Here is a 12,480-nt window from a genome sequence, read left to right on the forward strand (position 1 = left end):
CATGATGAACATCTCTCCCACTTCTGCCATTGCTGAAAATTGCCTCTGATGAATGCAAATATATTTTGATTAATTTGACAAATTTATGTAGTTCAGTAAAGATTTTAATCCTGTTCAGGCACGGATGTTGTGCCATTTATAAATAGAAAATTTTCAGTCCCCCAATTGATGGTTTTTGCAGCTGATGGAAATAACTCCTGATAATAATGGATTTGCTGCCATTTGTCCTAATGAAAAGTTCAATGTTAATATTCCATTCTTTGGTTCATTACTTGTGATAAAGTACCATATTAGTGGGACTCTTCAGTTATAATCTCTGTTTGGTGATTGCTTTATGTGGTTAAGGGTTTAATTCAGTCTCGTTCAGCATTATTCACTTCTGCCAGAGCCTCGAATGTAACAAAAGGCAACAGAGATGCCAGAAGGATGAAGTTTATGTATGAAAATTGCACAGAAGTGCAGTAGAGGGTGCTCTTCAAAAGCAGATGACAAGGCAAATTTAGATTTTAATATTGCACATGTTAACTTATCTGTTAAAACAGCAAACAAAACAAGTTCATATATTAACCCATTGACCAAAACTTAAGTTTGACAAGAAGGAGCAGCTTCTAAGTCCTTTCATTGGGCAGTTTCCATATCCATGTATCCACTTTGGTCACAAGAAGAGATATACAGATTATTTTTTAAATGATGAGAGGTTGGAATTTGTAGACATACAAAGGTACTTGGATGTCCTTGTCAATAAGTCACTGAAGGCTAACATGCAGCAGCAGCTAGTTATTAGGCAGGCAAATGGAAGGTTAGCCTCTATCACAAAGAAGATTTGAGCACAGGAATTGTGTAGTATTGTTTTAATTGTACAGGGGTTTGGTGAGACGGTGCCTGGAGTATTGTGTGCAGCTTTGGTCTCCTTGCCTCAGGAAATCAACATTTCCTATGAAAGGAGTTTAGGTAAACTGGGCCTATACTCTCCAAAGTATTGAAGAGTGAAAGTTTATTTCATTGAAACCTACAAAATACTTAAAAGGTGTTCACTGGCTGGGTGGGTAAGATGTTTCCACTGTTTGGATAGTCTGCAGAATATAAACAGAAAATGGTTACTAATTAGAATCAAGTTTAGGAAAAGTTTCACTCAGAGGTTTGTGAATTATTGAATTCTCTACCCTCAAGGGCTCAGTCTTTGAGTATATTTAAACTAGAGGTTGATATACAATTTTGATTAGCAATGGCAGAGAGGGTTATGGGTAAAAAGCATTGAAAAATTAAATCAGCCATATTAAAAGATATAGTAGGCTTGTCAGGCCTGAATGGCCAAATCCTGTTTCTCGGTATTTTTCAGCATTCAAAAAGCCATTAATGAGCAGTCCTGTTCAATGTATCTTTTTTGTATTTACATTGTGTGCGGTCAGAATATGTTGAAGCTGATCACTATAAAGGTATTTTAAGAAGATATTTTAACTCGAGTTATAATTTGATCGCATTCACCAAGGGCACTGTGATATAGTTCATTTGTCTGAGTAGAAATCAGCCCTTTGTTACTCATTTGTTTAAATTAATATAATTCTTCAAAACATTTAACCCACCTGGAACAGTATTTTATGCAACACTTAATTACAGTGAGTTCTTTGAGTGATTAGGACTGCTTAATAAACTGCTGGCGTATCACTGTTAGAATGAAACTTTTGTTCATATTATCATCAGGTAAATCTAAGGCAATAAGATGGTCAGCTCCTCAAAAATAACAAATCTCTCTCCTTGAATTTGCTATCTCTGTGGAAAATCGGCACCAACAAAAATAGATTATATTTTATATTGACTGTTGCTGAAATCAGAATTTTCTGTAAATCAAACTTGATGTTTTTAGCTTTGTTCACTTGACAATTTAATAGATTGAATCCCATTCTATGATTCTATTAATTTAGCTTAGTGCTGTCATAGTGTAAAACTCAAAACAACTATTCAATTCTTCAGTTAATTACAGTGCAGAGCATTACTGGAAATCTTCAATCATAATCTCAGTTCACTCTCAGACAACAGAACCTTTCTGTTATTCATCATGTTATCCAAATCTCTAACCATCATCAATAGGCTTTGGGCTTTTATGATATCATTATCCTAATTTGTATGTTCCACCCTCTGTGCCTCTACAATCGTATTTAGGTACATAAATATCTGCACTTCTGATTTCATACTCCATTATACAGCCACACCCTTTGATTTTTTTTAGTATCATAGCCTTAGATACTGCAATGCTTCTCTCTTCCCTCCTTCAAAAGATATTTTAAAATATATTTTATTGATTTTGCTCTCTGTATTGCCCCCAAAATTTTGATTTCTGTAAAGTGCTTTGGAGTGTTTTTTTATCATAAAGGCTTTCAGAACATTGTTAACAAAAGCTGGTATTTATATAATGATGATGTTTTAACTGTCTCCTTTAATTAGAAACCAAATTGTTATAATCGATATTGGGTATCATGGTGGCTGGATGGTTAGCACTGCTGCCTTACAATGCCAGGAGCTCGAGTTCAATTCCAACCTCAGGTGACTGTCTATGTGGAGTTTGTACATTCTCCCCATGTCTATGTAGGTTTCCTTCCATAGTTCTAGGACAGTTGGATTGACTATGCTAGATTACCTGTAGTGTCTAGAGATGTGAAGACTAAGTGGATCAAAAGCAGCTGTTCCCTTAAGTAACGTTAATAAAGAGGGGCATAGTTTCAAGATGAAGGGCAGGAGGTTGAGAGGGGATTTGAAAAAAATGTTTTCACCCAGAAGGTGGTGGGAATCTGGGGTGCACTATCTGGTAGGGCAATAGAGGCAAGAAACCTCACAACCTTTAACAAGCAAATTAATGAGTCATAACACTTGAAGCTTGGACCAAATGCTGGAAAGTGAGATTAGTGTAGATAGGTTGGAACAGACTTGATGGGCCAAAGGGCCTCTTCTGTGATGTATGGCTTTGTGACTAACATGTCTGTTAATGGGATAGAACTGCCTAATATTTATTAGCACTGTTGGTGTGTGAACATTACTTATTGCACCTACCCCAATATTTTCTTCCTGTACAAATAGGGAAGATTTGATGGGGAAGAATTTCATTCAACTAAACAGTTTGTGAGAGGACCATGTGTTGCGTTGAAAATGATGGCCTGTGGAAAAGCTAGTTAAGTGGGCAATTTGATTGTATTATGAAGTTCACATGATCCACAGGGACAGCAATAAATCCTTCCTCTTTCCTTAGTTAAAATGCTACTGTTCTGTACAAAGTTAGACATCACACAACAGCAAGTTATAGTCCAACAGGTTTGATTCAAGCACTAGCTTTCAGAACGCTGTTCCTTCATCAGGTGGTTGTGGAGTATAAAATTGTAAGATACAGAATTTATAGCAAAAGTTTACAGTGTGATGTAACTATAACTTTCAATTACATCACACTGTAAACGTTTGCTATACATTCTGTGTTTTACACTCTTATGCTCCACAACCACCTGATGAAGGAGCAGCGCTCAGAAAGCTAGTGCTTCAAATTAAACCTGTTGAACTATAACCTGGTGTTGTGTGATTTTTAACTTTGTGCACCCCAGCCCAACACCGCCATCTCCAAATCATGACTGTTTTTGTAGTTTGCAGAATGCGAGAACGATTGGGTATATCAGAATTTATTATAGGCCAAAGCAGCCCACATGATTGGCACTATCTCCACAAGCAACCATTCCCTCCACCACCGATGCTCAGTAGCAGCAGTGTGTACCATCCATAAGATGTATTGCAGAAATTCCCCAAAGATTCTCAGACACCACTGTCCAAACCCATGAGCACTCCCATCTAGAAGGACAGGGACAGCAGATACATGGAATATCACCACCTTCAACTTCCCCTCCAATCCTGGAATTTTCCCCCTAATGGCATTGTAGGTCAATCCAGAGCACAGACACTGCAGTGGTTCAAGAAGGCAGCTCACTATCATTTTCTCAAGGGCAACTAGAGACAGGCTATTGCTGACCTATGCCCATATCCCACAAATGAATAAATAAAAAGAAAAGCATCAACCATTCTCGAGAATGTGGTGGTGAGGTGACTTCTTAAACTACTATTGCCCTGGGAATTAGATACATCCATAGACTGGTTAAAAAGGGAGTTTCAAGATTTCAACGCAGTGAGTGTGAAGCATTGTCAATATAGTTACGTAGCAGGACTGTGTGTTACTTTGAGGGTACTTATAACTGGTGGTGTCCTTATGTATCTCTTGTCCATGCATTTCGAGGTGGTCGAGGTCACATGTTTAGAAGGTGCTGTTGAAGGAAGTTTTGTGAATTGCTGTAGTTTATCTTGCAGATGGTACACATTGCTGCCACTCTGCATCAGTGATTAAAGGAGTGAATGTTTATGTTGATATACAGGATTCCAGTCGAGCAGGCTGCTTTGTATTGGTTTTAAACTTCCTGAGTGTTGCAGGAGCTATACTTATCCAGATGGCATTCCATACTAATCCTGACTTTTGTCTTAGACAGGTTTTGACCAGTCAAGAGTTGGGTTACTCACCACAGAATTCCAAGCCTCTGACTTGTTCTTGTAGTCATCGTATTTTATGACTGGGTTAGACTGGTTAGCTTTGATCAATAGGATTCTCCCCAGAATGTTAGTGATGGGGAATGAGCAGTTGTGAAGTAGGTTCTCCCTGATGGAGGCGGTCATTGCCTGACACGTGTGTGAAGACAAAGGTTACTTGCAACTCACCAGCCCAAGCCTCCATGTTGTCTGTGCCTTATTGTTTATGGACAGAGACTGCTTCAGTATCTGAGGAGTCACAAATGCTGTTGAAAGTTATGCAATCCGGGACAGTACCCCGAGAAATTCCTGCTCTGGTTTTCTGTGACTGAGATGATTGACATCCAACAACCATCAGTCTTTGTGCTAAGTATGACACCAACCTTCAGTGAGTTCCCCTCCCCCAGCCCCGATTCCCATTGACTCTCATTTTGTTTGACCTCCTTGATGTCCGAAAAAGTTAAAAACTTTCTTGACATCAAGAGCAGTCATTCTCAACTTCTCTGTTGAGTTCAGCTTTTTGTTCATGTTTGAACCAAGGCTGGACTGAAATCAGGAGCTTAGTGGTCTTTGCAGAACACAAGTAGCATCGGTGAGAGCAAGTTATTTCTGAATATGTGCACTATTGATGACCACTTCATTGAATTTACTGAAAATCGAGAGTTGATTAATGGGATAGTAATTAACTAGATTGGATTTCTGTGCACAGAGTCATACCTGAGCAATTTTTCTTTTGCCAGGTAGATGCACTGCAAGTTGTACTGGAACACAACACAATTCATAACACAACTTTTCAGCACCGTTGTCAGAATGTCAAAAGAGCCCATAGCCCAATATCCAGTGCCTTCAGCCGCTTCTTGATATCATGTGGAGTTGAGTAAATTGATTTGGTTGAAGGCTAGTATTGGGGATGCTGAGAATCTCAGGAAGAAGTTGCTTCTTAAATGTGTATATTCTTCACAGAGTATCAAATCCACTACTGTAGCATATTAAGGCCTACTTAAAGATGCATATATTTCAGCACTTTGGTAGCAGAATTCCCTCCTGATTTCTGAATGTTAAGAACACATGGCTCAACTTATTTCTAAGCTTCTGTAGATCAGAGAAGATGTTTATTATTGCAATAATGATCTCCGCATGACTATAAATTGCTCTTAATATTTGAACTGCACTAATATGTATTCATAGATCTGGATTGAGCCACTGTGAGGTAACCTTCAAACTTTAATAAGTTTGCAGCAATATATTTGATTTTTAAAATAAATGCTTAAGGTTGGAGTGAGTTTAGAACTACCTAACCTCAGAAATGCTGCATTAATGACAGAATTTCAATAGGCAATCGATTTAACTTTATTTTTCTTGATATATTAATTTCTGAGTTGATCATACTTTGTTGTCTGAGTATTATTTTCCCAGATCTTTGTTCAGGTGAGGTGGTTTCAACTGCTGTCTGCTAAAATGTTATTGGAGCAAATTTGTCAATCAAATTTCGGGTGGGTTTAAACTAATTCAGCAGGGGAATGGGAACCAAAATTGTAGTTCGAGTATACATGAGGCTGAAAGTAGTGAAGTTAGAACTAAGATTTCAAGATCACAAGAAGGCACTAGCAAGCAAGAAGTTGGTTTGAAGTGTGTCTACTTCAATGCCAAGAGCATCCGGAATAAGGTGGGTGAACTTGCAGCATGGGTTTGTACCTGGGATGTCGATGTTGTGGCCATTTCAGAGACATAGGTAGAGCAGGGACTGGAATGGTTATTGCAGATTCCGAGATTTGGATGTTTCAGCAAGAACAGAGAGGATGGTAAAAGAGGGGGCCCTTGTTCGTCAAGGACAATATTACGGTTGCAGAAAGGACGTTTGAGGACTCTTCTACTGAGGTAGTATGGGCTGAGGTTAGAAACAGGAAAGGAGAGGTCACCCTCTGGGAGTTTTCTAGAGGTCTCCAAATAGATCCAGAGATGTAGAGGAAAGGATAGTAAAGATGATTCTCGATAGGAGAGAGAGTGACAGGGTAGTTGTTATGAGGGGCTTTAACTTTCCAAATATTGACTGGGAATATTATAGTTTAAGTACTTTATATGGGTCAGTTTTTGTCCAATGTGTGCAGGAGTGTTTCCTGACACATTATGTAGACAGGGTAATGAGGGGCAAGGCCACATTAGATTTGGTTCTGGGTAATTAACCCGGCTATGTGTTAGATTTAGAGGTAGGTGAGCACTTGGTGATAGTGACCACAATTTGGTTATGTTTACTTTAGTGATGGAAAGGCATAGGTGAATATCGCAAGGCAAGAGTTATAGCTGGGGGAAAGGCAATTATGATGCAATTAGGCAAGATTTAGGATGCATAGGATGGGGAAGGAAACTGCAGGGGATGGGCACAGTTGAAATGTGGAGCTTATTGAAGGAATAGCTACTGTGGATCCTTGATAAGTATGTACCTGTCAGGCAGGGAGGAAGTTGTCGAATGCTGCAGCCATGGTTTACTAAAGAAGTTGAATCTCTTGTCAAGAGGAAGAAGGCGGCTTATGTTAGGATAAGATGCGATGGCTCAGTTAGGGCACTTGAAAGTTACAAGTCAGCCAGGAAGGACGTAAAGAGAGAGCTAAGAGCCAGGAGGGGCCATGAGAAGTCATTGGCAGGTAGGATCAAGGAAAACCCTAGGGTCTTCTACAGGTATGTCAGGAATGAAAGAATGACGAAAATCAGATTAGGGTCAGTCAAGCATAGTAGTGGGAAATTGTGAGTGGAGTTAGAGAAGATAGGGGAAGTGCTGAGTGCATACTTTTCATCAGTATTCACACTAGAAAAAGACAATGTGGTACAAGAGAGTACTGAGATACGGGCTACTAGACTGGCTGGGATTGAGATGCATAAGGAGGAGGTGTTAGCAATTCTGGGAAGTGTGAAAATAGATAAGTCCCCTCGGCCAGATGGGATTTATTCTAGGATTCTCTGGGAAGCCAGGGAGGAGATTTGGCTTCGATTTTTATGTCATCATTATTGACAGGAATAGTACCAGGAGACTGGAGGATAGAAAATGTTGTTCCCTGGTTCAAGAAGGGGAACAGAGACAACTCTGGAAATTATAGACCTGTGAGCCATACTTCGGTTATGGGCAAAGTGTCAGAAAGGGTTAAAAGAGATAGGATTTATAATCATCTAAAAAGGAATAAGTTGATGATGGATAGTCAACATGTTTTTGTGAAGGGTAGGTCATGCCTCACAAACCGTATTTAGTTCTTTGAGAAGGTGACCAAACAGGTGGATGAGGGTAAAGCGGTTGATGTGGTGTATATGGGTTTCAGTAATGCATTTGATGAGGTTCCCCATGCTAGGCTATTGCACAAAATACTGAGGCATGGGATTGAGGGTGATTTAATGGTTTGGGTCAGAAACTGGCTAGTTGAAAGAAGACAGAGGTTGGTGGTTAATGGGGAATATTCATTCTGAAATTTAGTTACTAGTGGGGTACCACAAGGATCTGTTTTGGGTCCACTGTAGTTTGTCATTTTTATAAATGATCTGGATGAAGGCACAGAAGGATGGGTTAATAAATTTGCGGATAGTGATGAAGGATGTTGTAGATTACAGAGGGACATAGACAAGCTGCGGAGCTGGGCTGAGAGGTTGCAGATGGAGTGTGAGGTGATTCACTTTGGAAGGAGCAACAGGAATGCAGAGTACTGGGCTAATGTTAAGATTCTTGGAAGTGTAGATGTGCAGAGGGATCTCGGTGTCCAGGTACATAGATCCTTGAAAATTGCCAACCAGGTTAATAGGGTTGTTAAGAAAGCATATGGTGTGTTAGCTTTTATTGGTAGAGGGATTGAGTTTCAGAACCAGAAAATCATACTGCAGTTGTACAAAACTCTGGTGTGGACACATTTGGAATATTGCATGCAGTTCTAGTAACTGCATTATAGGAGGGATCTGGAAGCTTTGGAAAGGGTTCAGAGGAGATTTACGAGGATGTTGCCTGGTATGGAGAATGTAATTTTAAAAAAAGTTCTGTGATGTACATATGAAAGAACTGAAACCAACATGTTCATTCTAAAAGATGAGAGCCTTAACAAATAATCTAGGTCTTTTTCAATATATAATTTCAGTTACATCACACTGTAAACGTTTGCTATAAATTCTGTGTCTTATGATCTTATACTCTACAACCACCTGATGAAGGAGCAGTGCTCCAAAAGCTAGTGCTTCCAAATAAATCTGTTGGAGTATAACCTGGTGTTGTGTGATTTTTAACTATGATTTTCCAAACTTCCTTCGATCAGGATGGTGCCAGAAAACTGGGGAAGAACACGGGTCACTTCTTTGTTCAAGAAATGGTGCAAAGATACACCCAGCAACGACAGGCCAGTTACTTTCACATGGATGAGGGGGAAGATTTTGGAAACAATAGTTCTGTACAATTTTAATACTCACATGGGAATATATAGTTTAATAAAAAGAAATCCAGTACAGATTTGCTCAGGACAATTTGTGTTCAATTCATTTGCATCAGATTGTTGTTGAGGTAATAGAGAAGGTTGATAGGGGTAATTCTGATGATGTGATTTACATAGACTGCCGAAAGTTATTTGCTAAAGTGTAGCCCAAGCAGTCATCAAAACAAAGTTAGGGCTTATGGAATAAAAGGCACAGTAGCCGCCTGGATGTTAACATTAGTTGAGTGATAAAAAAATGTGGGAAATTAATTAGAGTAATGATGAATGGTTATCTCTCATATTGAGAAAGATTTATAATGGAGTTCCCCATAGTTCATTTTTAGAATCCCCACTCTTCCTGATACATATTAATTACCAAGACCCTGTTTACAAGGCATAATTTCAAAGTTTACAAACTTGGAAATATTGTGAACTATGAGCTGAGTGGTCTCAAACCTGAAAAGGATATAAACAGTTGGTTGAATGGGTGGACAGACAGCAGATGAAATTTAATTTTGGGGTGGCACGGTCGCTCAGTGGTTAGCACTGCTGCCTCACAGTGCTAGGGACCCGGGTTTGATTCCAGCCTCGGATGACTGTCTGTGTGGAGTGTGCACATTCTCCACATGTTTGTGTGGGTTTCCTATGGGTGCTCTGGTTTCCTCCCACACTCTGATGATGTGCAGGTTAGGTGAATAGGCCAAGCTAAATTGCCCATAGTGTTCAGAGATATGTAGGTTAGGTGCCTTAATCAGGGTTAAAAGTAGAGTAATAGGGTAGAGGAATGGGTCTGTGTGGGATACTTTTCGGAGGGTTAGTATGGACTTGTGGGCTGAAGGGTCTGTTTCCACCCTGGAGGGATTCTATGAATCTCAGAGTGGGTGGTACAATGGCTCAGTGGTTACCACTGTTGCTTCGCAGCGCCAGGGACCCAGATTCGATTCCCGCCGTGGGCGACTGTCTATGTGGAGTTTGCACATTCTCCCGTGTCTATATGCATTTTCTCCAGGTGCTCTGGTTTCCTCCCACAATCCAAAGATGTTCAGGTCAGATGAATTGGTCATGCTAAATTGCCCATTGTGTTAGGTGCATTAGTTACCCCATAGTCAGGTCTAAATAAAGGGAGGAGGTGGATCTGGGTGGGTTACTCTTCAGGGGACTGGTGTGGACTTGTTGGGCCAAATGGCCTGTTTCCATATTGTAGCGAATCTAATCTAACCTAATGTTGGGAGTGTGGTGCTGGAAAAGCACAGCCAGTGAGGCAGCATCCAAGGAAAAGGAGAATTGATGTTTTGAACAAAGGCACTTCATCAGGAAAGGACGAAATTTAATATCGGCTGTCCACAGGAGAGAAGTGTGTAAAGGTTAAAGTTCCTCAACTGCATCAGAAATCATTTCCTAAACACAGTTCTGCTTCTCTCCTTATTAACTTTTAGGAGGAATTGATGTTTGGTCAAGGATGTATACTTAGGGTGGTCCCATTGAGTGCTTCGTCAAATTATATTGGAATAGTATTAACACATGCCTTAAATAAAGTTAGATTTCTATGATATTTTCTGATATTTACTGATAAGTAATTTTAACAACAAATAATGTACACAGAATAAAGTTTCATATGGAATTTTCTCACACAGCAAACGGTTAGGATCTGGAATACATTGTCTAGGAAAGTGGTGGAAGCAGGTTCAATTATAGCAGTTAAAAGGGAATTAGATTATTATTTGAATAGGGAATCATGCAGACAGAAAGGCAGGAGTTTGGCACGAGGTGACTAGTTCCTGGAAGAGCAAGCCTAGATACAATTCCCAAAACGTAGTCCTCTTGTGCTGTAGTCATTCTATGATTCTTTTATATGAGAGGCAAGTGTTGAACAGTAGGTGTGGTCAGGAATAAGTGCACAATATAAGTTGAACTAAAAGACGGTAGGATCAACTGGAAAAACAATTGTGTGTTTAAATTATGAGAGCTTCAAATGGTGTAGATTGAGGGCTGGCCAAATTGAAAACAATTGGCAAAAGGATCTGAGGACAGGTAAGAATCTTTATTCCATGTGGTGAATTGATTGACAGAAATTAAGTTGGAATCAAATGCAATTGAATCTTTCAGAAGGAATTGGATAGATATTTGAAAAAACAGTAACTCCAGGACTATTGATGGAGATGAAGTGATTGGAACTATTTGCATAGATCTTTTGTGGAGCTGGTTTAATGTAATGAATAGCTCCTTCTATGCTAAATGAATCTATGGCATTCTGTCAAATCCAGCTTTCTGAATAATCAATAATAATCAAGCAAAAAACAGAAGGTTGAACCGATGATTGGTGGAAATAAACAGGAGCTGAATGATCAGGGAAGGAGAGCACTGAAAAATCAACAGTGGAATTATATACCAATCAAATAAATTTTCAAGTACTGAGTTATGAGGTCAGAATATCAAAAGTTGCAAATAGCACCATAGAGCTTAGTACCTATCAAACTGCTCATTGATATTGTTTGAATTACAGAAAAGAAATTCCAAAGTTGACATGATTCCTTAATTTCTAGAATTCTGCATGTGGTTACGGTGATATCAGGCACAGCTAGTCTGAACACAGGTACACTGGGGGTTGTTTGACTAACATGGATGATAACAAATAAAACACCAGTTTTACGTCTCTCTCAATTTTAGTTTCACTAACTGATTCATGAAGAAGAAATAGCAAAACTAGAAGCTATCAATAAAGTATTGTTTATAGTTACAATAAGGTTAAAATAGAAAACACAGAGTTCAGTTATTTTCCTGGAGAATTGTGAGAATATGGAGGAGAGTACATCAGTGTCCATCACAAAGAATGACTCATTGGTGCCACTCGAGAGTGTGTTGCTAGAAAAGCACAGCAGGACAAGCAGCATCTAAGGAACAGGAGAATCAACGTTTCGGGCCAAAGCCGAAATTGTCAATTTTCCTGCTCCTCAGATGCTGACTGACCTGCTGTGCTTTTCCAGCACCACACTCTCAACTCTGATCTCCAGCACCTGTGGACGTCACTTTCTCCTCATTGGTACCACTACTAACTCTGTTAGCTAAGTCCTGAAGGATCGAGGGCTGGCCAAACTGAAGACAATTAGCAAAAGGATCTGAGAGCAGGTAGGAATCTTTATTCCATGTGGTAAATTGATCCACATAAATTATGTCAGAAGCAGATTCAATTATATCTTTCAAAAGGAATTGGATAAATATTTGAAAAAGTAAACTGGGCTGGCAATGGGTGGTGACCAAACCAATGTAAGAGACAACATTAGGTGACCTCATTCTCACCATCTACCTGTTCAGATGCAAAGGTATTGATAATATTATTAGGAGTGACCATAGCACAGGCTTCTGGATCAGTGGTGCTGAAAGAGCAAAGCAATTCAGGCAGCATCCGACGAGCAGCAAAATCGACGTTTCGGGCAAAAGCCCTTCATCAGGAATAAAGGCAGAGAGCCTGAAGCGTGGAGAGATAAGCTAGAGGAGG

The sequence above is a fragment of the Chiloscyllium plagiosum genome, chromosome 6 (assembly GCF_004010195.1).
Source record: "Chiloscyllium plagiosum isolate BGI_BamShark_2017 chromosome 6, ASM401019v2, whole genome shotgun sequence".
Taxonomy (NCBI): domain Eukaryota; kingdom Metazoa; phylum Chordata; class Chondrichthyes; order Orectolobiformes; family Hemiscylliidae; genus Chiloscyllium; species Chiloscyllium plagiosum.